The sequence below is a fragment of the Brassica rapa genome, chromosome A10 (assembly GCF_000309985.2).
Source record: "Brassica rapa cultivar Chiifu-401-42 chromosome A10, CAAS_Brap_v3.01, whole genome shotgun sequence".
NCBI classification, from domain to species: Eukaryota; Viridiplantae; Streptophyta; class Magnoliopsida; order Brassicales; family Brassicaceae; genus Brassica; species Brassica rapa.
Window position 1 is genome coordinate 6,721,265 of NC_024804.2, and position 25,980 is coordinate 6,747,244.

At 38.9% G+C, this 25,980-nt stretch overlaps 1 long non-coding RNA gene across 1 annotated transcript; it reads right to left on the reverse strand.

Annotated features, from left to right (window-relative positions):
* Positions 1-9,766: 9,766 nt before the first annotated feature.
* On the reverse strand, positions 9,767-13,991 carry LOC117128996. The gene is made up of 2 exons (XR_004452542.1): positions 11,922-13,991; positions 9,767-11,838 (listed from the first exon to the last, which is right to left on the reverse strand). It is a non-coding gene; the product is annotated as an uncharacterized LOC117128996 (long non-coding RNA).
* Positions 13,992-25,980: the final 11,989 nt, after the last annotated feature.

Sequence of the window (25,980 nt, forward strand, 5' to 3'; positions counted from 1 at the left end):
CTTAATTTGGATACATAAAGTGGTGGAGAATCACCAGGAAGTTGATTAAATTTCATAGGAGTTGGGAGTAAGAAGTTATCCCACTTTCAAATTAGGTGATTCCAGTTTTCCTGTTTGGGAATAGGACAGCTTCTTCGTCTTTCCAATGAAACCAGGATGAATCACTTTGTAAGAAGCTTGATTTGGATACATAAATTGTTAGAGAATCACCTGGAAGTTGAATAAATCTCATAGGAGTTGGGATGAAGAAGTTATCCCACTTTCAAATCAGGTGATTCCAGTTTTCCAGTTTGGGAATAGGACAGCTTCTTCGTCGTTCCAATCAAACCAGGATGAATCTCTTTGTAAGAAGCTTGATATGGATACATAAAGTGGTTGAGAATCACCAGAAAGTTGAATAAATCTCATAGGAGTTGGGATGCAGAAATTATCCCACTTTCAAATCAGGTGATTCCAGTTTCCCAGTTTGGGAATAGGACAACTTCTTCGTCGTTCCAATGAAATCAGGATGAATCTCTTTGTAAGAAGCATGATATGGATACATAAAGTGGTGGAGAATCACCAGGAAGTTGAATAAATCTCATAGGAGTTGGGATGAAGAAATTATCCCACTTTTAAATCAGGTGATTCCTGTTTTTAAGTTTGGGAATAGGATAGCTTCTTCGTCGTTCCAATGAAACCAGGATGTATCACTTTGTAAGACGCTTGATTTGGATACATAAAGTGTGGAGAATCACCAGGAAGTTGAATAAATCTCATAGGAGTTGGGATGAAGAAGTTATCCCACTTTCAAATCAGGTGATTCCAGTTTCCCTGTTAGGGAATAGGATAGCTTCTTCGTCGTTCCAATCAAACCAGGTTGAATCACTTTGTAAGAAGTTTGATTTGGATACATAAAGTGGTGGAAATCACCAAGAAGTTGAATAAATCTCATAGAAGTTGGGAGGAAGAAGTTATCCGAATTTTAAATCAGGTGATTCCAGTTTCCCAGTTAGGGAATAGGAAAGCTTCTTCGTCGTTCCAATCAAACCAGGATGAATCTCTTTGTAAGAAGCTTGATTTGGATACATAAAGTGTGGAGAATCACCAGGAAGTTGTAAAATCTCATAAGAGTTGGGATGAAGAAATTATCCCACTTTCAAATCAGGTGATTCCAGTTTCCCAGTTTGGGAATAAGACATCTTCTTCGTCATTCCAATCAAACCAGGATGAATCACTTTGTAAGAAGCTTAATTTGGATACATAAAGTGGTGGAGTATCACCAGGAAGTTGATTAAATTTCATAGGAGTTGGGAGTAAGAAGTTATCCCACTTTCAAATTAGGTGATTCCAGTTTTCCTGTTTGGGAATAGGACAGCTTCTTCGTCGTTCCAATGAAACCAGGATGAATCACTTTGTAAGAAGCTTGATTTGGATACATAAATTGTTAGAGAATCACCTGGAAGTTGAATAAATCTCATAGGAGTTGGGATGAAGAAGTTATCCCACTTTCAAATCAGGTGATTCCAGTTTTCCAGTTTGGGAATAGGACAGCTTCTTCGTCATTCCAATCAAACCAGGATGAATCTCTTTGTAAGAAGCTTGATATGGATACATAAAGTGGTTTAGAATCACCAGAAAGTTGAATAAATCTCATAGGAGTTGGGATGCAGAAATTATCCCACTTTCAAATCAGGTGATTCCAGTTTCCCAGTTTGGGAATAGGACAACTTCTTCGTCGTTCCAATGAAATCAGGATGAATCTCTTTGTAAGAAGCATGATATGGATACATAAAGTGGTGGAGAATCACCAGGAAGTTGAATAAATCTCATAGGAGTTGGGATGAAGAAGTTATCCCACTTTTAAATCAGGTGATTCCTGTTTTTAAGTTTGGGAATAGGAGCTTCTTCGTCGTTCCAATGAAACCAGGATGTATCACTTTGTAAGAAGCTTGATTTGGATACATAAAGTGGGGGAATCACCAGGAAGTTGAATAAATCTCATAAGAGCTTGGATGAAGAAATTATCCCACTTTCAAATCAGGTGATTCCAGTTTCCCAGTTTGGGAATAAGACATCTTCTTCGTCATTCCAATCAAACCAGGATGAATCACTTTGTAAGAAGCTTAATTTGGATACATAAAGTGGTGGAGTATCACCAGGAAGTTGATTAAATTTCATAGGAGTTGGGAGTAAGAAGTTATCCCACTTTCAAATTAGGTGATTCCAGTTTTCCTGTTTGGGAATAGGACAGCTTCTTCGTCTTTCCAATGAAACCAGGATGAATCACTTTGTAAGAAGCTTGATTTGGATACATAAATTGTTAGAGAATCACCTGGAAGTTGAATAAATCTCATAGGAGTGGGATGAAGAAGTTATCCCACTTTCAAATCAGGTGATTCCAGTTTTCCAGTTTGGGAATAGGACAGCTTCTTCGTCATTCCAATCAAACCAGGATGAATCTCTTTGTAAGAAGCTTGATATGGATACATAAAGTGGTTGAGAATCACCAGAAAGTTGAATAAATCTCATAGGAGTTGGGATGCAGAAATTATCCCACTTTCAAATCAGGTGATTCCAGTTTCCCAGTTTGGGAATAGGACAACTTCTTCGTCGTTCCAATGAAACCAGGATGAATCTCTTTGTAAGAAGCATGATATGGATACATAAAGTGGTGGAGAATCACCAGGAAGTTGAATAAATCTCATAGGAGTTGGGATGAAGAAGTTATCCCACTTTTAAATCAGGTGATTCCTGTTTTTAAGTTTGGGAATAGGATAGCTTCTTCGTCGTTCCAATGAAACCAGGATGTATCACTTTGTAAGACGCTTGATTTGGATACATAAAGTGTGGAGAATCACCAGGAAGTTGAATAAATCTCATAAGAGCTGGGATGAAGAAATTATCCCACTTTCAAATCAGGTGATTCCAGTTTCCCAGTTTGGGAATAGGACATCTTCTTCGTCGTCCCAATCAAAGCAGGATGAATCACTTTGTAAGAAGCTTCATTTGGATACATAAAGTGGTGGAAAATCACCAAGAAGTTGAATAAATCTCATAGGAGTTGGGAGTAAGAAGTTATCCCACTTTTAAATCAGGTGATTCCTGTTTTTAAGTTTGGGAATAGGACAACTTCTTCGTCTTTCCAATGAAACCAGGATGAATCACTTTGTAAGAAGCTTGATTTGGATACATAAATTGTTCGAGAATCACCTGGAAGTTGAATAAATCTCATAGGAGTTGGGATGAAGAAGTTATCCCACTTTCAAATCAGGTGATTCTAATTTTCCAGTTTGGGAATAGGACAGCTTCTTCGTCGTTCCAATCAAACCAGGATGAATCACGTTGTAAGAAGCTTGATATGGATACATAAAGTGGTTGAGAATCACCAGAAAGTTGAATAAATCTCATAGGAGTTGGGATGCAGAAATTATCCCACTTTCAAATCAGGTGATTCCAGTTTCCCAGTTTGGGAATAGGACAGCTTCTTCGTCGTTCCAATGAAACCAGGATGAATCTCTTTGTAAGAAGCATGATATAGATACATAAAGTGGTGGAGAATCACCAGGAAGTTGAATAAATCTCATAAGAGTTGGGATGAAGAAATTATCCCACTTTTAAATCAGGTGATTCCTGTTTTTAAGTTTGGGAATAGGATAGCTTCTTCGTCGTTCCAATGAAACCAGGATGTATCACTTTGTAAGACGCTTGATTTGGATACATAAAGTGTGGGGAATCACCAGGAAGTTGAATAAATCTCATAAGAGCTTGGATGAAGAAATTATCCCACTTTCAAATCAGGTGATTCCAGTTTCCCAGTTTGGGAATATGACATCTTCTTCGTCATTCCAATCAAACCAGGATGAATCACTTTGTAAGAAGTTTAATTTGGATACATAAAGTGGTGGAGTATCACCAGGAAGTTGATTAAATTTCATAGGAGTTGGGAGTAAGAAGTTATCCCACTTTCAAATTAGGTGATTCCAGTTTTCCTGTTTGGGAATAGGACAGCTTCTTCTTCTTTCCAATGAAACCAGGATGAATCACTTTGTAAGAAGCTTGATTTGGATACATAAATTGTTAGAGAATCACCTGGAAGTTGAATAAATCTCATAGGAGTTGGGATGAAGAAGTTATCCCACTTTCAAATCAGGTGATTCCAGTTTCCCAGTTTGGGAATAGGACAGCTTCTTCGTCGTTCCAATGAAACCAGGATGAATCTCTTTGTAAGAAGCATGATATGGATACATAAAGTGGTGGAGAATCACCAGGAAGTTGAATAAATCTCATAGGAGTTGGGATGAAGAAGTTATCCCACTTTTAAATCAGGTGATTCCTGTTTTTAAGTTTGGGAATAGGATAGCTTCTTCGTCGTTCCAATGAAACCAGGATGTATCACTTTGTAAGACGCTTGATTTGGATACATAAAGTGTGGAGAATCACCAGGAAGTTGAATAAATCTCATAAGAGCTGGGATGAAGAAATTATCCCACTTTCAAATCAGGTGATTCCAGTTTCCCAGTTTGGGAATAAGACATCTTCTTCGTCGTCCCAATCAAACCAGGATGAATCACTTTGTAAGAAGCTTCATTTGGATACATAAAGTGTGGAGAATCACCAGGAAGTTGAATAAATCTCATAAGAGTTGGGATGAAGAAGTTATCCCACTTTCAAATCAGGTGATTCCAGTTTCCCAGTTTGGGAATAGGACAGCTTCTTCGTCGTTCCAATGAAACCAGGATGAATCACTTTGTAAGAAGCTTTATTTGGATACATAAAGTGTGGAGAATCACCAGGAAGTTGAATAAATCTCATAGGAGTTGGGAGTAAGAAGTTATCCCACTTTTAAATCAGGTGATTCCTGTTTTTAAGTTTGGGAATAGGACAACTTCTTCGTCTTTCCAATGAAACCAGGATGAATCACTTTGTAAGAAGCTTGATTTGGATACATAAAGTGGTGGAGAATCACCTGGAAGTTGAATAAATCTCATAGGAGTTGGGATGAAGAAGTTATCCCACTTTCAAATAAGGTGATTCCAGTTTTCCAGTTTGGGAATAGGACAGCTTCTTCGTCGTTCCAATCAAACCAGGATGAATCTCTTTGTAAGAAGCTTGATATGGATACATAAAGTGGTTGAGAATCACCAGAAAGTTGAATAAATCTCATAGGAGTTGGGATGCAGAAATTATCCCACTTTCAAATCAGGTGATTCCAGTTTCCCAGTTTGGGAATAGGACAACTTCTTCGTCGTTCCAATGAAACCAGGATGAATCTCTTTGTAAGAAGCATGATATGGATACATAAAGTGGTGGAGAATCACCAGGAAGTTAAATAAATCTCATAGGAGTTGGGATGAAGAAGTTATCCCACTTTTAAATCAGGTGATTCCTGTTTTTAAGTTTGGGAATATGATAGCTTCTTCGTCGTTCCAATGAAACCAGGATGTATCACTTTGTAAGACGCTTGATTTGGATACATAAAGTGTGGAGAATCACCAGGAAGTTGAATAAATCTCATAAGAGCTGGGATGAAGAAATTATCCCACTTTCAAATCAGGTGATTCCAGTTTCCCAGTTTGGGAATAGGACATCTTCCTCGTCGTCCCAATCAAACCAGGATGAATCACTTTGTAAGAAGCTTAATTTGGATACATAAAGTGGTGGAAAATCACCAGGAAGTTGAATAAATTTCATAGGAGTTGGGAGTAAGAAGTTATCCCACTTTTAAATTAGGTGATTCCAGTTTCCCTGTTTGGGAATAGGACAGCTTCTTCGTCGTTCCAATGAAACCAGGATGAATCTCTTTGTAAGAAGCATATATGGATACATAAAGTGGTGGAGAATCACCAGGAAGTTGAATAAATCTCATAGGAGTTGGGATGAAGAAGTTATCCCACTTTCAAATCAGGTGATTCCAGTTTTCCAGTTGGGGAATAGGACAGTTTCTTCGTCGTTCCAATCAAACCAGGATGAATCTCTTTGTAAGAAGCTTGATATGGATACATAAAGTGGTTGAGAATCACCAGAAAGTTGAATAAATCTCATAGGAGTTGGGATGCAAAAATTATCCCACTTTCAAATCAGGTGATTCCAGTTTCCCAGTTTGGGAATAGGACAACTTCTTCGTTGTTCCAATGAAACCAGGACGAATCTCTTTGTAAGAAGCATGATATGGATACATAAAGTGGTGGAGAATCACCAGGAAGTTGAATAAATCTCATAGGAGTTGGGATGAAGAAATTATCCCACTTTTAAATCAGGTGATTCCTGTTTTTAAGTTTGGGAATAGGATAGCTTCTTCGTCGTTCCAATGAAACCAGGATGTATCACTTTGTAAGACGCTTGATTTGGATACATAAAGTGTGGACGACCAGAAACCCTATTTATGTCATTTCTAAGCCATTGTTGACGGCTACGCTTTTTACACATTTTCATTTCCATTGTTTCTCTGAGAGGAGAGAAGGGAGGAACTCCTATCAGAGTCCTCGTGGAACTCCATTGATTTTCTTATCTATTCCATTTTCAGTTTTACATCTAATTCATCTATGATTTCTATTTTCATGTCTGAGTAGATCCACCTGTTAGATCCAGGGTTCAGATAGGTTTGTGAGATTAGCTCCAAACTATAGATCTGCCTTGTTGTGATATTCATGATAGATTTGTATTCATTGCATTTTTTAGAGTAATTAACTAGAACTTGATCATAGGATTGCATACTCAAGCACCCTTGTTATCCCATCATGACATCTATCTATCATATTAGGACTGCTAGAGAGGGCTAGCCGCCAATTTAGTATCTTAATAGGGCATTTCATACTCGCGCATAGGCCTGGTTAGAACCCGTCGATCGATGTCCTCAACTGACTATCGATCGACGTTGGCAAAGGTGTATCGGTCGACGTCTTAATAGACCGCCAATTTATGTCATTTCTAAGCCATTGTTGACGGCTACGCTTTTTACACATTTTATTTCCATTGTTTCTCTGAGAGGAGAGAAGGGAGGAACTCCTACCAGAGTCCTCGTGGAACTCCATTGATTTTCTTATCTATTCCATTTTCAGTTTTACATCTAATTCATCTATGATTTCTATTTTCATGTCTGAGTAGATCCACCTGTTAGATCCAGGGTTCAGATAGGTTTGTGAGATTAGCTCCAAACTATAGATCTGCCTTGTTGTGATATTCATGATAGATTTGTATTCATTGCTTGTTTTAGAGTGATTAACTAGAACTTGATCATAGGATTGCATACTCAAGCACCCTTGTTATCCCATCCTGACATCTATCTATCATATTAGGACTGCTAGAGAGGGCTAACCGCCAATTTAGTATCTTAATAGGGTATTTCATACTCGCGCATAGGCCTGGCTAGAACCCGTCGATCGATGTCCTCAACTGACTATCGATCGACGTTGGCAAAGGTGTATCGGTCGACGTCTTAATAGACCATCGATCGACACTCTCTCGTCGTCGGCATACTAACCGTTGGGACACGAGATCTAGCTTGTTAACCAGTGGTACATGCGACAGCTGATCACTGAGTTAAGCGAATGAGCTCTAACATATCATACATGCAACAAATAGGTACCTATAGGAATTATAATCTCCAACACCTGAATAGAAACTCTAGATCTAACAACCATCCTTCCATCGAACAACCCTTGCCAAGCTGAACAATTACTTTGTTCATCTTGTTAATTGCTTTATTTATTACTTGCTTTATTTACTGCTTTAAAACCTATTAGCCTAGCTTAATCATATAACTATTAGATCTAATCGGTTCCCTAGCTCCTTGTGGATTCGACCCCTAAGTACTATAACTCGACCTCTTTTGATGAGAGTAACATTCTTTAGGGTAATTTGAGTGATATCAAACAACAATCTCATATATACATCTACTGACAATTTTATTATTTCGTAAATGCTGTAATAGAGATGGTAATGAAAGGATTTCTTGACGGACCTAACTAATGACGAAATGATAACAGAAAATCAAATTAAAACTTTTCGGAATTTACATTCCTCCTCAAACAATCTTGAAGCGGAACACGCACAGAAATTTGTGTATGTTTCAGAGTTTTAGGTTTGACGGTGCTTTTATTACTTCAGTCCTAAAGTCTTGAATTTACTTTTTAAATTCAAATTGATATGTAAACTTATTGTCTTAAAAATTTTATTTGGGAAGGGGGGAGGACAACAACAATCTCATATACACGTCCACTGACAATTTTATTATTTCGTAAATGCTGTAACAGAGATGGTAATGAAAGGATTTGCTGACGGACCTAACTAATGACGAAAAAATAACTGAAAATCAAATTAAAACTTCTCGGGATTTACATTCCTCCTCAAACAATCTTGAAATGGAACATGCACAGAAATTTGTGTATGTTTCAGAGTTTTAGGTTTGACGTTGCTTTTATTACTTCAGTCCTAAGTCTTGAATTTAATTTTTAAATTCAAACAGATATGTAAACTTATTGTCTGAAAATTTTTATTTTGGAGGGGTAGGGGGGGGGGGGATTATTTATTTTTTATTGTGGTCGGTTTTGAAGGATTTTAAAGTTTATTTTTATAAGGTTATGTGATGTGTTACGACTCTCAAATTTACGTACATTTGTATTAGTTTGAAATTACATTGTTCAATATTTTATATCACTGAATGGGACATATGAAGCTCACTCTCAAATTTTTATTTTGGGATGGGTGGGGGTGGGGCGGGGGATTATTTATTTTTTATTGTGGTCGGTTTTGAAGGATTTTAAAGTTTACTAGATGACCGGCCCGCACCCTGTGCAGACATAACAAAATTCAAAATATAGAATAAATAGTGTATAGTTTTAGAAGTAAAGGATTTTACATTACAATATCACCGTCTTTGGGAGAAAACATCAGCCATGGAAAAAAGCTGGTACTCAATATTTGACATGGACGAGAGGGAACAAAGTAACTTCAGTATCAAGAGGCAGTTATTGTGTGTATGTATAATTGCAACGTCCCAAAATAATTTGTGTGTTTATGAAGATATTTTCATTCAAAATATGGAATAAATAGCGTATAGTTTTAGAAGTAACAGATTTTATATTATCATTAATTAGAATTGTATTGTATATGTGTTGTAATTCTTTATTTTAGGTGAATAATATTATTTTTCCATAAATAATATCGAAAAATTTATGTAGACATATTAGAAGAAAATATAATAAAATTCAAAATATTATCCATAAATAATATAAATTATGAAGTACAATTCTCATTAAAGAAAACAAAATCCATTAGAAACCTGCAAAAAATTAAATATATTTTGTAAGCAATTGGATGGGTTAACATTATTTGATAGATTTATAAATTTATAAATTTTATTGAAAAGTATTTGAAATTATGATCCCAAAAGCGTCGGTATAACATATATTTTGTAAAATATTTATGTTAAGTAATTTTGAACCACTTACAATTTTGAAAAACCTTCAACCTCTAACATTTCAGGTTTGAGGGAAACGTCAGTAACACCGTATGCAGTAGATACACTATATGTTGGTCACATAATCAAAATAGTTAAGTAAACCGCAGACATTTGGCAGACGTAATGTATTAGTTAAATACAGGAAGGTTACCTTTGAACACACCGATTTTGCCAAATCGCAGAACACATATAATAGACTTCTCCTAGATGAGGTTTTGAGTAGCATCATGAACAAAGATAGCATATTTACCCTCACAGATGAACCGTGAGGCGATCAGAACTGCAATAAAAGTTTAGAAAAAACCATCTCATATTTTTCTTAAAAAATGTGATACTATGAATAAGCGCTGGATCATTTTTAAGAAAAGAAAAACATACAACTGATTATGGAGCTCCAGTGTTATCTTCTCAGTGTCTTTTCCATTGAGAGAAACAATCTCCACATTGATGATCTCAACTATTTGACCTATGACGTCTAGAAAAAATAATTGAGGGAAAATATCAGTTAAAAAATGGTATGGATAGATATGACCGTAACAGAATAAGTGCTTGAGAAATGAATGCACCTCCCCATTGGACAACTGAAAATTTTCCAAAACTTGTCCATAACCCTTTTTTGAGTCTTCGCTCATATGGTGCTACCAAAGCACTACCTATAGAAGCATGAATCTTGTCTCACTGCAAGTTAAAAATTCATATTAGGGAGAAATCTATAGGTCGGTGGTAATAAATACTTTGGTATACTAAAGTCTATGAAAGTGTATATCTTACAAACGCATTGCATAGCAGCAACTCAATAAAATATCGATCAGCTGCGATATAGTTATTCCATAGACGGATAATCTGAACATTAATATGACATATCTCTTTGTAAGGCCCGAACTCTGAAACTGTGCTGAAAGTAGACATCTCTATGATCAGGCGACAAAATTAGGTTATACGAACTCTTTAGGTTGAAATATGTGTTGTTATATAAACGTTATTTTATAAATAGTGTGTCTATCAAGCTAAATTTCTATATGTTACATAAATTGGGTCCGTAAAACTATTATGCATATATCATCTACCCATATTTACTCGTAATCATAAATTTGTTATCAATTGTAATTAATAAAAAAAATATTTACCAACTCCATACTCAAAGTAAATATAAATGATTGACTTTACTTTGACATTAATTATGAAATCTATTTACTTTCTAAATACAATGATGACATCTGATCTAATAGGTAGAAGCACAATTAATTTGATATCTTCATAAATCTTGATTGAATTACGTATGGGTCAAGTAATTCACCTTCCTCACCGTAAGATGTTAAATATACGTAGTGTTTGGGATGTGGATATGAATATTGGCCAAGTATTTTTTTAAACAGTTTTAAGAAAGATATAATATTGACATTTACATAAAGTGGTTTACAATAAATATAATATCAACTTCCGAAAGATACCTTATTCAAAATAAGATAAGTTAATAACAAACGAATTAACGAATGAGGTACATTAAGTGCAATTACAAATAAACAATACTTGGAGTATACGCATAAAGTGGTTTACAATAAATGTGCCAACCTACTCGTCAATGAACATATGTTAAAAGCATTGATCACACATGGAGTATACGCATGTGTAAAAAATTTAAAAGCGAAGGGTGTAGTCTATATAACAGAGTACTATCAATGATCTCTCTGATGGTTAGCTTTTCATTAAGAAAAAAAAACCTGGCACGAATAGATGTAGCATTACCAACAGACCATTGGCTACTATCGTTGTTTATAAGAGCAAGTGAATCATCAGGGAGACTGCCAAATCAAATAATCACACATAATTTAAAAACGTTTCAGTGAAAATGACGTTCAAAAATTAAGAAGGTACATCTATATGTATTGAACTCCTCAATAGGTCTGGAACGTAAGACGCATAAGACGTACCTTGCTTTGAACTCCTCAATAAATTCAAGTGTTAGGTTGAGGAGAATATGAGTTGAATTATACCCGCTAGATATGGAGTAAGCACCTACAAAGTATTTTGATCTTATTAATATGTTATGCGAGCAATAATTTTACACAAACTGAAACAATATTATATACCTTTCTACTCTTTAACAGAACAGAATCTGATAACACAAATAATCATGGTGAACATGTTACTCCTACTGTAATCGTATATTTGTTTAGCATAACAACCCCACAGAGTACACATCATCTTCACATTACTATATAATATAAAACATGAGCTTAATACAGGTTATAGAGGTTTAGCTAGCAAAGTATAACTAAGATTAAGAACTTAGTCTTACTTTGGGTCACGCAACTCAACCAAGAGCCTCATGTTGTCTTTTTCTTTTATTATTTTGTTTTCCAGAGACCCGAAGTTAACTATTTTGCCAACCACATCTACATAACGAAAACAAGCGTCAAATCAAGAACAAGTAACGCAAAAGTGAAAGACACTTTAACTGAGTAAGAAACTAACTCACCAACCAAACAGCTATGATCCAGATTTCCACCAAGAATATCAGAGAAGTCCGCGAAATACTTTTCGGGAACTGCACTTGGAAAATCATCATCTTTTCCAACAAATGTTGTTTGAAAGAAGCCAATTTTGTAAGGATGTGGCGTTGTACGGTATTCACCAATAGCATCGTACACTTTGAACAACTGGAGGATAATCGCATCTCCCTCGCATAGCTTGTCATCGAATTTTTTGATGAGTTGTTCACCAACTGAAGCATGAATTCTTGTCCCCTGGTCACAAAAATTATAAGAGTTTTATAAACGCAGAATAAGTATATTAAACGATGCTTCCAAAAAAATCTATTTTGCGTGATGTATACTTACTTCTTTATCAACAACCACCATTTCAATGGTGTTTCCTGATTCTTTGTTATAGTTTTTCCACAAGCGAACAATCCTAACTTCAATACGCGACGTATCTTTACGGGGTTTTAATTCTCTCACATAAGAAACAATATTTTTTTTGGCTCGCACCATTGCCATTGTTCTTGTAAGAGCTGAATGTTAGTATTTTAAGCATTCGGGTGTCTCCTATATATATCAAGCCGATTTATTTATCATATTAGTGACCCCTAATAAAGATTGAAATCGTTTAAAGAAAGATACTAATTGTGTATTGTCAAAAAATGATTTTCATATGATATAATTTTAACTTGCGCAAGTAATGTAATAAATATGGTAACAACCGGCGCACGCAATTGATTCGAATAATAAGGAAAGTTATTAATATGCAAATTAGTTAACAATCTAGCGCAAGTTATCTAATTATTATCCCCCAAGCGAATAAATATATGGGCTTAACTAAATAGACAATATATTTGGGCTTTTCTAAATAGGCTAAAGATATTTTTTTCTCATAATTAAGAAGACCAAACTTGAAAATTCGAAAACCAACAGACCGGAAACCGCAAGGAATGAAACCAACTGACTAAATTAGTAATGTGAAGCTCTAAATCGTGCTGCAATTAGCGATGCAACAGACTCTCGGAATTAGTAATGTGAAGCTCTAAATCATGCTAATGAAACAGAAAACCAAACTTGAAAATCTCAAGAGAGAACTGTCTAAATGCTTGTTGAGTTATTAAGGAGAAGATAATCTTACAGTCCTTCTTCAGAGACTGAAGTCGAATCCAAGTTTGTTGTAAATGTCAGTTGTCTCTTCTTGTTCCATCAGTAGACAGTCCACGAAATACTTCTCTGGTCGTGGCAATGGATTCGATGGTGAAGCTGAATGTTATTGTTTAAGAGAATCAAGACTTCAACAACAAGAAGGTTAATCAGTCAATTAGATACAAAGATTCAAAATGTTAATAAGTAGATCGTAGTTTATAGCTTAACATATGTCGAATCCAATCAGAGAAACCAAAAAATCTTTGTATCATAGCTTAAAAGTCGAATCCAATCAGAGAAATCAAAAAAATCTTCGCCTCATAGCTTAAAAGTCTAATCCAATCAGAGAAACCAAAAAATCTGTAAATTCCGAGAGTATCGACAAACATCACATCGTCGATGTAATCGATGGTGGAGAGAAGGAAACTCATCTGGTTGTTGCTTCTTGACGCGATGGATATGATTGAGTCTTCAGAGTATGGAGAGGCAAACTCATCTGGTCGGACTGTCTTCATCGGTTTGAAACCATATTCCCCTTCAATTGATACGCGATTGAAAAAAAAAAAAAAACTTCATGACATACGACGGCGTTTTCAAATCCGCGGAAGCGAGTGAATAAAATAATTGAAAAAGAAAAATTCCAAAAAATCAGCCAATGGAATTATAAGAATTTTCCTGAGAAGCTCTATGTGAGTGTCACGTCAGCAGAAATCACTAAAGTGACTTCTCTTTTAATGTATAAGGGAATTTTTATAAGGTTATTGATATACCTTGGATTTGACCCATTTTTATCCATGGTATATATGTATTTTTACTATATATATATATGTTTTCTACTCTTCTAGGTATGTTTTCAAGTTCAGGTGCATTTCGGAGTAAAGCTATGACTTTGGAGCATTTTGGAGCTTAAAGGACATTTCACCCGAGCTGACCACTTAGAGGTCGACGAGAGGAAGAACAATCGATCGATGCACATCAGTGCTGACGATCGATATCAGGAAATGCCTCGACAGATGAAGATTAATATCGATCGATGTACACAAGTACCATCGATCGATGTCGAGACACCAGACGCGACATTTTGGATTCAGCAAACTTAAAAACCAAGGCCAAGCCAAATTACCAAAATGCACTGACGAGTTTTTAACCTAGTAGAATATATACTGCCTAAGTGTTTTGACGGCAGGGAGAGCTTTTCTAGACCTAGTTTTGTTACAAGTTTCATTTGGGAGAGAAGATTACTTGTGATTGGAACTCCTTGTTTCTATTTCTTTTCATCTATTCTATGAGTTTCTATTTTTCTATTGATATGAATTGCTTTGCTATGTCTGAGTAGTTCAACTGTTAGATCCAGGGTTCAGATAGGTTTGTGGGATTAGCCCCAAACTATAGATCTGCCTTGTTGTGATATTCATGATAGATTTGTATTCATTGCTTGTTTTAGCCTTGCTAACTAGAACTTGATCATAGGATTGCATATTCAAGCACCCTTGTTATCCCAACCTGACATCTATCTATCATATTAGGATTGCTAGAGAGGGCTAACCACCAATTTAGAATCTTAGTAGGGCATTTCATACTCGCGCATAGGACTGGCTAGAACCCGTCGATCGATGTCCTCAACTGACAATCGATAAAAGTTGGCAAAGGTGTATCGGTCGACATCTTAATAGACTATCGATCGACACTCTCTCGTTATCTGCATATTAACTGTTGAGACACGAGATCTAGTCCGTTAACCAGTGGTACATGCGACAGCTGATCACTGAATTAAGCGAATGAGCTCTAATATATCATGCACTGGAGAAGATTACCTGCTATGCAAGCTCTTCAGATACACGCTGAATGGAGAAGCGATGCACTGGCTTAGGCAGCAACCCACAGGATCTTTAACATCCTGGAGCGACATCAAGAATGCTTTCTTACGAAACTTCTTCGATGAGGCGCGCGCTGAAGAACTTCGGAAGGCTGGAGAGTCTTTCAAAGATGCGTAGATTAGATTTATGTTTTTCCAGCGAGACTGTCCACACCACAGATTTAACGAAGTGCTGCTGCTAAGCACTTTCTTCCGAGGTCTCGCCTTACAGAATCAAATGGTCCTTGATACGGCGAGTGAAGGAAACTTCACTACTCGAAATCCGTTGGAAGCTATGAGACTTATCGAAAACCTTGCTAACAGCAGCAGCACCAAAAACACTGACTCTTAACGGAAGAAGTCCGTAGCCTCTATCGGGAAGGAACAGATGGACGAAGTAAGAGCTAAGTTATATGTGGTGCACGAGCTTCTTAGGAAGCAAGTCTGTTCAGCTGAAGGAGAAGTAGCAGATACGGAAGGAGAAAAAAATGTGAACTACATCGGAGGTACCGGATTCCAAAAATTTGGAAACCAGGGTGGAAACAGAAACTTCTTTGGAAATGGCCAAAGAAGTAACCAAAGTTCACAATTTCAAAAACTCTTCAACAACAGCAAGAGCTACTCGAACTCTTACTACCAAAATCCACCACCCCAGACTCAGGAAAGCAAGATCGAAGAGATGCTTCATCGAGTACTGTTGGGACAACAACAATACACTGTAGATTTTAACGGTAAGATAGACTCCGCCTACAACAATCTGAACACCAAAATCGAGACCTTAGGGACTCAAGTGAGAAAACTTGAAACCCAAGTAATTCAGACGGGCGAGACTATAAAGAGGCAAGAAGCTTTCGCTAGAGAGGCAGGAACCGACAAAGGAAAACACCATGTAAATGCCATCATAGATGATGATTTCTGGCAAGTGGTGAGAAATGAAAAGCTTGAGGAAGGAGATTTCGTAATCGAAAGCTCCATGAGTCTCGGCGGATCCCAATGGTGTCGACCGATGTCGATGAACTTGCATCGATCGACAGACCACGATGAAGATCGATGGACGGATTACTCCAGTCATCGATCGACGTCGTCTGCCAAATCGACTGAATGCAATGCAGTTCGAATTCTAACTCATGAAGAATTCGCAGCTAAGCATCCTCACCCACCCTCCCCTTTCTATGAAAAAGCGATCGATCGGTTGAGCCAACCATCGATCGACAAAGTGAGTCCTACGTCGATCGTCACAACATAACTCCCATCGATCGACAGGCACCTCTGACATACCAAGTGCGGTTACCCTCAATCGATAATGATTACATCAATGCACTCAGACCACCACCTATACCATTAGCAAACCCACCTGAACCAAAACCCAACCCTTTAAATAGTTCACTAGAATCAATTCAAGAAGAACAAGAATCTGAAGGGAGAAGGTTAAGGAAAAGAAAGGAGAAGATTCATAAAAACCTTAAGAGAGAAGCTAACGATAAGGAGATGGATGGTTTCACTAAACGAGTCCTCAGAATCCCAATCGAAAAACCTTTTGATGAAGCTTACTTCACACACCGGTTGTGGATGTTCTTCAGAGAAACAAAGGTAACCAAGGAGGACATTAGGAGAATGTTTCATCAAGTCAGAGAGAAGATGAAACATAGGATCACATTGACGAAGAAGAGTGATCTTGGGAAGTTTGCAATACCATGCGTAGTCAAGGGTGTTGAATTTCCCCATTCAATGTGTGACACATGAGCATCAGTTAGTATCCTCCCTAGGATCATGGCAGACCAGCTTGGTTTGACCATCGAACCCTCAACGGAATCCTTCACCTTCGTGGATCTTTCAGAGAAACGATCAGGAGGTATCATAAGAGATCTGGAGGTACAGATTGGTAATGCCCTTGTCCCTGTAGATTTTCATGTCCTAGACATTGAGCTTAACTGGAACTCTTCACTTCTGCTTGGAAGATCTTTCCTAGTTACAGTAGGAGTTGTATGTGATATGAACAAAAACAAATTGTGTCTAATGCTCATAGACCCAAACATCCACTACGAACCCATCCGACGTAAGAGAAAGGTCATTAATTATGTGGATTTTGGGAAAGAATTTGGCTTCATTGGCGCATGCCATTGTGGAGCAGAGTATGAATCGGAGTACGAAACAGAGTACTCGGAATCGATCGACACCCCAACCTTTCCATCGATCGATTCCAATGTGTCAACGGTGACCGATGACCGCAACAATACGTCACTCGACGTAATGCACCCAGTTGACCATTTCGCTTCCCCTAATCATTGTTACCAACACTTTGCCTTCCAACCTCCAAGCAAGAGAGGACATGATGATTATTCCATAGGCAGTTGGGCAGACAGTGGTTTCCATGAAAGTTTTGCAGTTGACACTGTAATTACTTCACCTAATGAGGAACATACGGAGGAATACGATGAGGATTATTGGAAAGAACATGCAATAGAAATGTCTTGCAGGATGAAAGACTTGAAACACATAAGTTCACCAACACGTTTCCAACATCGTTCGACGCTGTGCACTCCACATCGGTCGATACCCACCCTCGTCCAGCAAAACAACCGCTCACATCGATCGACACCCGTAAAGTAACATCGATCGATATTTGCACCGCAGCGAAAATTCAGGAGCAGGAGAATATTCCCTCCCCAACCAGGTTTATAGATAACTATATAAATCGTTTTGCACCTCCGAAACCACCTACACACATCAGAGAAAACACACAAGCAAAAAAGATGAATACTCTTTTTTCTACATCTACAGAAAAATCCATTAAGAGCAATCATCTCAAGAACACAAGTTCTGCAGAAATTACTTTGCCATCGATCGATGTAACTGTATCTACATCGATCGATACTACTCTAAACTCTAATCTTTCTATTTCTAAATTGAATGATTATGCAAACATTGATTACGGTTTTCTAACACCTGATGAATTTGGTATTTTCAGGGACCCAGATGGCAACGCACGTGCAATGGATGGAAGGATTTTACAAGTGTCCAGAGAGGACATAGCAGACATCCTTCAAGTAGCCAATGGACCTGACAACCTATTCTCACAGCAACGTGGCACTCCAGACGTCATTCAAACAGATCCTAACAACCACGCAGGAGTCGCCACAACAGAGATCAACCCAGATCTATCACGCCTACCAAAATGGCAAGCATCGATCGACGGTACAACGGAGAAATCGATCGACAGGGTAACACCAACGTCAATCGATATAGATGAACCGACGTCGATCGACAGACGGTATGAATGTGGGAACCGCGCTTTCGACATGTACGGAGACAGAAAGTTCACTTGGGAACAAAAGGACGAGTATGGAGTCTACAGAGATGAGCGTGGACACGCACGAGGCATAGCTGGTGAGATGATACCTGTCACAAAGGACAACATCAGGAAAATACTGGAAAGAGCATCTCTTTTTGAAGAGAGCCACATCTGTCTTCCAGAACATGCCACTTCCTTCACCCTCACAAGACTGGCACCAGAACTCTACACCAAAGATGAAATTGATGAGATGGTGTTTGGTATTTGTGGAGCTCAGGAGAAACTTGGAGAGGAGCTCAAAACATTGGTAGAAGATACACATCAGCCTTTGGATAGAGGATACAATGAGCTTTTCAGATGTATGGCAGAGATGAGGACAGAAATTGAGAGTTTACGTCAGCAACTTGAGAAGGAAGCTATGACCTCAGCATCGATCGACGCACCACATGCAACATCGATCGACGTCAGTCTTCCTACAGCCTAGATCCCTGTAGAACCGCAATGTTCAACACAACACATGGATGAATAGGAAGTCTCATACATCGACACGAGGATAAACGACGTTTACTGCCCTCTCAACAACAACGTGGACTGGCTAAGCACTAAAATCGAGCTACTACAGCAAGATCTGGACAACATTCGCAAGAAGGACCAACAACCAGCACATCGATCGACATGTGTACCTTCACATCGCTCGACGCCAAAGTCTCAGCCATGAATGAGAGGCTGAGGACTTACGAGGACATGCATGACCGCTTTATATCACCAGTCATGATAGATTTAAACAAATTGTCTAGTCAATTACTTCATTCCCAAAAGGATATTGAGAACATTACTAATCAAAGTTTTTTGCAGGCAAAATCAGCATCGATCGACAGGCTACGAGGGCCTTGGATCGATGGCAAGAAACCTGTGGAGTTACTTCCTTACACAGCAGCAGAGGTTGACAAGATCACATCCAAGATCTACACTGCTCTAGACACCATGGAGGAACGACTTGACAAACGCTGCGATGACATCTACTTTCCATTCGACAACAAAATCAGTGGACTAGACAGCCACGCGGAATGGCTACAAAAAGAAGTCAAAGCCATTCAGAGGCAACTCGCAGTTCAACACACCAGATATCAGCATCGATCGACAGAACACTGGCGAAATCGATCGATGGCAACTCGCCGAGATCTACCAACGAACACATAATCGCATCGATCGACGCCAAGTCTACACCAATCGGCGAGCAGCTGATACACAAGACGGTAGAATCAATGCAAAAGGAACTGACAAATCTTTCAGCATACGCCTATGACAACATAGGCTGGCACCAGGTCAGCATTGACAACGTTCAAGAAAGGCTACAGAACATCTCCAGTGTACTTGAGAAGATGGATGACAAATGGACAAGAAATGATGAGGCCACAAGAAGTTTCATTGCATCTTGGTCCAGAATGCGCAGAGATGACGTGGATGCTTGCTTTCCAACAAGCAGCTGCTTCTCCACCCAATAGCCAATCACTACCACAGTCAAGCTAAATGACTATAACCAAGCGCTGAGTGGGAGGCTACCCATTATTTAGTATTTTATTTAGGTTTTATTAGCAAGCATTTATTTACTTTCGTTTTATTTCTTTCAGATTTAGGAGACTCAAGTAGGAGGACCTGAATATCGACCGACGACGAGACGTCGACATCGCTCGACATAGACAACCACACGACGATCGATGTAACACTTCAACATCGATCGATATCTAATCCGGTCAGATGTATCTTCCTTACTTGTTACATTTCGTACATCATAAACTATTCATCATAACTCCGGCTGAGTTACACTGGGACAGTGTAATTTAAGTCTGGGGGGAGATTTACTGATATAATTTATTTTATTCTTATGTAAAAAGGAATTTCAAATAAATTATGCTTAGCTATTGAAAATAGGGACTATAATCTTATATTGATTTAAACATGAATATCTAACCAATCTTTAGCACTATTTTAGATTTACTGATTGCAGATAGCACTAAAGATGCTAAAGCGGATCAACCTATCAACTACACACTTGCCTTGAACCGTATGAAGTAACCAAAGCTGATTTCCAACACTAAACCTGACCTAACCGCTTGTCTTGGGGCTTGTTATACATGGGATGTAGTTCTTCAGACAGGTCTGGAAGGTAACGCATGGTTTAGATTATTTATCACATTTTCTCTCTCTAAATTTTAACCCTAGATTAGTTAGTGAGTACTAAAAAAATAAAAATAGTAATAATAATAATAATAAATAAATAAGATATATTGTTTAATTAGGATGAGTATGAACAGGACTTGGTGGCTAAAACCATTAAGGCTTGATTCATAAAGACTCAAATAAAAGAGTTCGAAACGGGACTTGGAGGCTTCAAGGATCGCTTTCGCAAAGAACTCTTGGATATAGGTCAAAAAGAAGTGACCAGAACTTGGTGGCAACCACCATTAAGTTTTGATTCATGGAAGCCTGTCCAATCTTGATCACTGATCCTGCAATGGAAGCAGACTTTAACTCAAGAGAGAAATTTAGAGAGAGAGAAACTAGGAACTAATTCTTATCTGCAGCTCTAGATACCTGTCTGAAATCCTTGCATCCTGTGATCGATACTCCCAAGGTAAAGCATTCACTTTATATTTATGCTAAGAAATGAAATCAGTAGAGGGGATGTCAGACGTGAATTGATGAGTTGTGTTATGTTAGAAATGGTTGCTAAGCTAGGATATTGCATAGTGTACTTTTTGATTAGGACTTTTTAAATGTGGTTGCAAAATTGTTGAGGAAAGATTTCTATGTTTTAAAATCTTAAGTTCCCAAATATTTTTAAACCTCTTTCAGAGAGACTGCATGTATGTTTTGCTTGAGGACAAGCAAAAGGGTAAGTCTGGGGGAGTTGATATACCCTGGATTTGACCCATTTTTATCCATGGTATATAAGTATTTATTATATATATATATATATATATATCTATGTTTTCTACTCTTCTAGGTATGTTTTCAGGTTCAGGTGCATTTCGGAGTAAAGCTATGACTTTGGAGCATTTTGGAGCTTAAAGGACATTTCACCCGAGCTGACCACTTAGAGGTCGACGAGAGGAAGAACAATCGATCGATGCGCATCAGTGCTGACGATCGATATCAGGAAATGCCTCGACAGATGAAGATTAATATCGATCGATGTACACAAGTACCATCGATCGATGTCGAGACACCAGACGCGACATTTTGGATTCAGCAGACTTAAAAACCAAGGCCAAGCCTAATTACCAAAATGCCCTGACGAGTTTTTAACCTAGTAGAATATATACTGCCTAAGTGTTTTGACGGCAGGAGAGCTTTTCTAGACCTAGTTTTGTTACAAGTTTCATTTGGGAGAGAAGATCACTTGTGATTGGAACTCCTTGTTTCTATTTCTTTTCATCTATACTATGAGTTTCTATTCCTTTATTGTTATGAATTGCTTTGCTATGTCTGTGTAGTTCAACTGTTAGATCCAGGGTTCAGATAGGTTTGTGGGATTAGCCCCAAACTATAGATCTGCCTTGTTGTGATATTCATGATAGATTTGTATTCATTGCTTGTTTTAGCCTTGCTAACTATAACTTGATCATAGGATTGCATATTCAAGCACCCTTGTTATCCCATCCTGACATCTATCTATCATATTAGGATTGCTAGAGAGGGCTAACCACCAATTTAGAATCTTAGTAGGGCATTTCATACTCGCGCATAGGCCTGGCTAGAACCCGTCGATCGATGTCCTCAACTGACAATCGATCGACGTTGGCAAAGGTGTATCGGTCGACATCTTAATAGACTATCGATCGACACTCTCTCGTTATCTGCATATTAACCGTTGAGACACGAGATCTAGTCCGTTAACCAGTGGTACATGCGACAGCTGATCACTGAATTAAGCGAATGAGCTCTAATATATCATGCATGCAACAGTTAGGCATCTATAGGTATTATAATCTCCAACACCTGAATAGTGGCCCTGCATCTAATATCATTTCCAACCAAGTTACATTTATTATTTACTCGCTTGTTACTATTGCTATTTCATTTAAACATTTACAACCTTTAGAATTAATAAACACTAGATTTAATTGTTCTCTAACTCCTTGTGGATTCGATCCCTAAGTACTACATCTGAACCACTTTTGATGAGAGTAACACTCCTTAGGGTAATTTGAGTGGAATCAAATTTGGCGCCGTTGCCGAGGAGCTTTGACCGCCATTAGATTTAGTTTTATTAATTCTTATTCTTTTCTTTACCCCCTTTCTAATAATCTTTTTCTTGTCTTTTCAGGTGCATGCCCAGCGGTACCAGAAGGAACAAGGAGAAAGACTTGTTGTTCTCAGACGATCCTGCTCATTTGGAACGCACGATCCGTAGAGGTCAACGTTCCACATCGCTCGACGCAACCACTTCGTCGTCGATCGATACGCACAACCAACCGTCGACCGACACCAGACCATCATCGTCGATAGATCCCAATCGTTCGACAACGATCGATACTACACCGTGTACCTAGATCGATACCGTGTCGTCAAAAATGGTAAACATTATTATTCTAACTCAGGACGAGAACGGAAACCTGTTGACCAGGCCGGTGATCTGCGTAATGCAACAGGTTAGAAAATAAATGCTCAGGGAACTGTAATCCCTGATGCTGATGCTACAGGAGCTGCTCAACCTGTAGATGAGGACACTCGATCGAAACCACTGGCCGACTACAATCGCCCAGATGAGTACTATTCCAACAGATCAGCTATTCGACTTCCAGAGATCCAGAAGCAGAATTTCGAGCTGAAGCCTCAATACTACACTCTTGTGTCGCAGATATCCTACTTTGGGTTACCGCACGAGCATCCTATGGACCATTTGGAACGGTTCGAGGATCTAACTACTCTTCGGATGGAAGGAGTCCCCGAAGATTACCTGCTATGCAAGCTCTTCAGATACACGCTGAATGGAGAAGCGATGCACTGGCTTAGGCAGCAACCCACAGGATCTTTAACATCCTGGAGCGACATCAAGAATGCTTTCTTACGAAACTTCTTCGATGAGGCGCGCGCTGAAGAACTTCGGAAGGCTGGAGAGTCCTTCAAAGATGCGTAGATTAGATTTATGTTTTTCCAGCGAGACTGTCCACACCACAGATTTAACGAAGTGCTGCTGCTAAGCACTTTCTTCCGAGGTCTCGCCTTACAGTATCAAATGGTCCTTGATACGGCGAGTGAAGGAAACTTCACTACTCGAATCCGTTGGAAGCTATGAGACTTATCGAAAACCTTGCTAACAGCAGCAGCACCAAAAACACTGACTCTGAACGGAAGAAGTCTGTAGCCTCTATCGGGAAGGAACAGATGGACGAAGTAAGAGCTAAGTTATATAAGGTGCACGAGCTTCTTAGGAAGCAAGTCTGTTCAGCTGAAAGAGAAGTAGCAGATACGGAAGGAGAAGAAAATGTGAACTACATCGGAGGTACCGGATTCCAAAAATTTGGAAACTAGGGTGGAAACAAAAACTTCTTTGGAAATGGCCAAAGAAGTAACCAAAGTTCACAATTTCAAAAAATCTTCAACAACAGCAAGAGCTACTCGAACTCTTACTACCAAAATCCACCACCCCAGACTCAGGAAAGCAAGATCGAAGAGATGCTTGATCGAGTACTGTTGGGACAACAACAATACACTGTAGATTTTAATGGGAAGATAGACTCCGCCTACAACAATCTGAACACCAAAATCGAGACCTTAGGGACTCAAGTGAGAAAACTTGAAACCCAAGTAATTCAGACGGGCGAGACTATAAAGAGGCAAGAAGCTTTCGCTAGAGAGGCAGGAGCCGACAAAGGAAAACACCACGTAAATGCCATCATAGATGATGATTTCTGGCAAGTGGTGAGAAATGAAAAGCTTGAGGAAGGAGATTTCGAAATCGAAAGCTCCATGAGTCTCGGCGGATCCCAATGGTGTCGACCGATGTCGATGAACTCGCATCGATCGACAGACCATGATGAAGATCGATGGACGGATTACTCCAGTCATCGATCGACGTCGTCTGCCAAATCGACTGAATGCAATGCAGTTCGAATTCTAACTCATGAAGAATTCGCAGCTAAGCATCCTCACCCACCCTCCCCTTTCTATGAAAAATCGATCGATCGGTTGAGCCAACCATCGATCGACAGAGTGAGTCCGACGTCGATCGTCACAACACACCTCCCATCGATCGACAGGCACCTCTGACATACCGAGTGCGGTTACCCTCAATCGATAATGATTACATCAATGCACTCAGACCACCACCTAAACCATTAGCAAACCCACCCGAACCAAAACCCAACCCTTTAAATAGTTCACCAGAATCAGTTCAAGAAGAACAAGAATCTGAAGGGAGAAGGTTAAGGAAAAGAAAGGAGAAGATTCCTAAAAACCTTAAGAGGGAAGCTAACGATAAGGAGATGGATGGTTTCACTAAACGAGTCCTCAGAATCCCAATCGAAAAACCTTTTGATGAAGCTTACTTCACACACCGGTTGTGGATGTTCTTCAGAGAAACAAAGGTAACTGAGGAGGACATTAGGAGAATGTTTCATCAAGTCAGAGAGAAGATGAAACACAGGATCACATTGACGAAGAAGAGTGATCCTGGGAAGTTTGCAATACCATGCGTAGTCAAGGGTGTTGAATTTCCCCATTCAATGTGTGACACAGGAGCATCAGTTAGTATCCTCCCTAGGATCATGGCAGACCAGCTTGGTTTGACCATCGAACCCTCAACGGAATCCTTCACCTTCGTGGATCTTTCAGAGAAACGATCAGGAGGTATCATAAGAGATCTGGAGGTACAGATTGGTAATGCCCTTGTCCCTGTAGATTTTCATGTCCTAGACATCGAGCTTAACTGGAACTCTTCACTTCTGCTTGGAAGATCTTTCCTAGCTACAGTAGGAGCTGTATGTGACATGAACAAAAACAAATTGTGTCTAACGCTCATAGACCCAAACATCCACTACGACCCCATCCGACCTAAGAGAAAGGTCATTAATTCTGTGGATTATGGGAAAGAACTTGGCTTCATTGGCGCATGCCATCGTGGAGCAGAGTATGAATCGGAGTACGAAAAAGAGTACTCGGAATCGATCGACACCCCAACCTTTCCATCGATCGATTCCAATGTGTCAACGGTGACCGATGACCGCAACAACACGTCACTCGACGTAATGCACCCAGTTGACCATTTCGCTTCACCTAATCATTGTTACCAACACTTTGCCTTCCAACCTCCAAGCAAGAGAGGACATGATGATTATTCCATAGGCAGTTGGGCAGACAGTGGTTTCCATGAAAGTTTTGCAGTTGACACTGTAATTACTTCACCTAATGAGGAACATACGAGGAATACGATGAGGATTATTGGAAAGAACGTGCAATAGAAATGTCTTTGCAGGATGAAAGACTTGAAACACATAAGTTCACCAACACGTTTCCAACATCGTTCGACGCTGTGCACTCCACATCGGTCGATACCCACCCTCGTCCAGCAAAACAACCGCTCATATCGATCGACACCCGTAAAGGAACATCGATCAATATTCGCGCCGCAGCGAAAATCCAGGAGCAGGAGAATATTCCCTCCCCAACTAGTTTATAGATACCTATATAAATCGTTTTGCACCTTCGAAACCACCTACACACATCAGCGCAAACACACAAGCAAAAAAGATGAACAGTC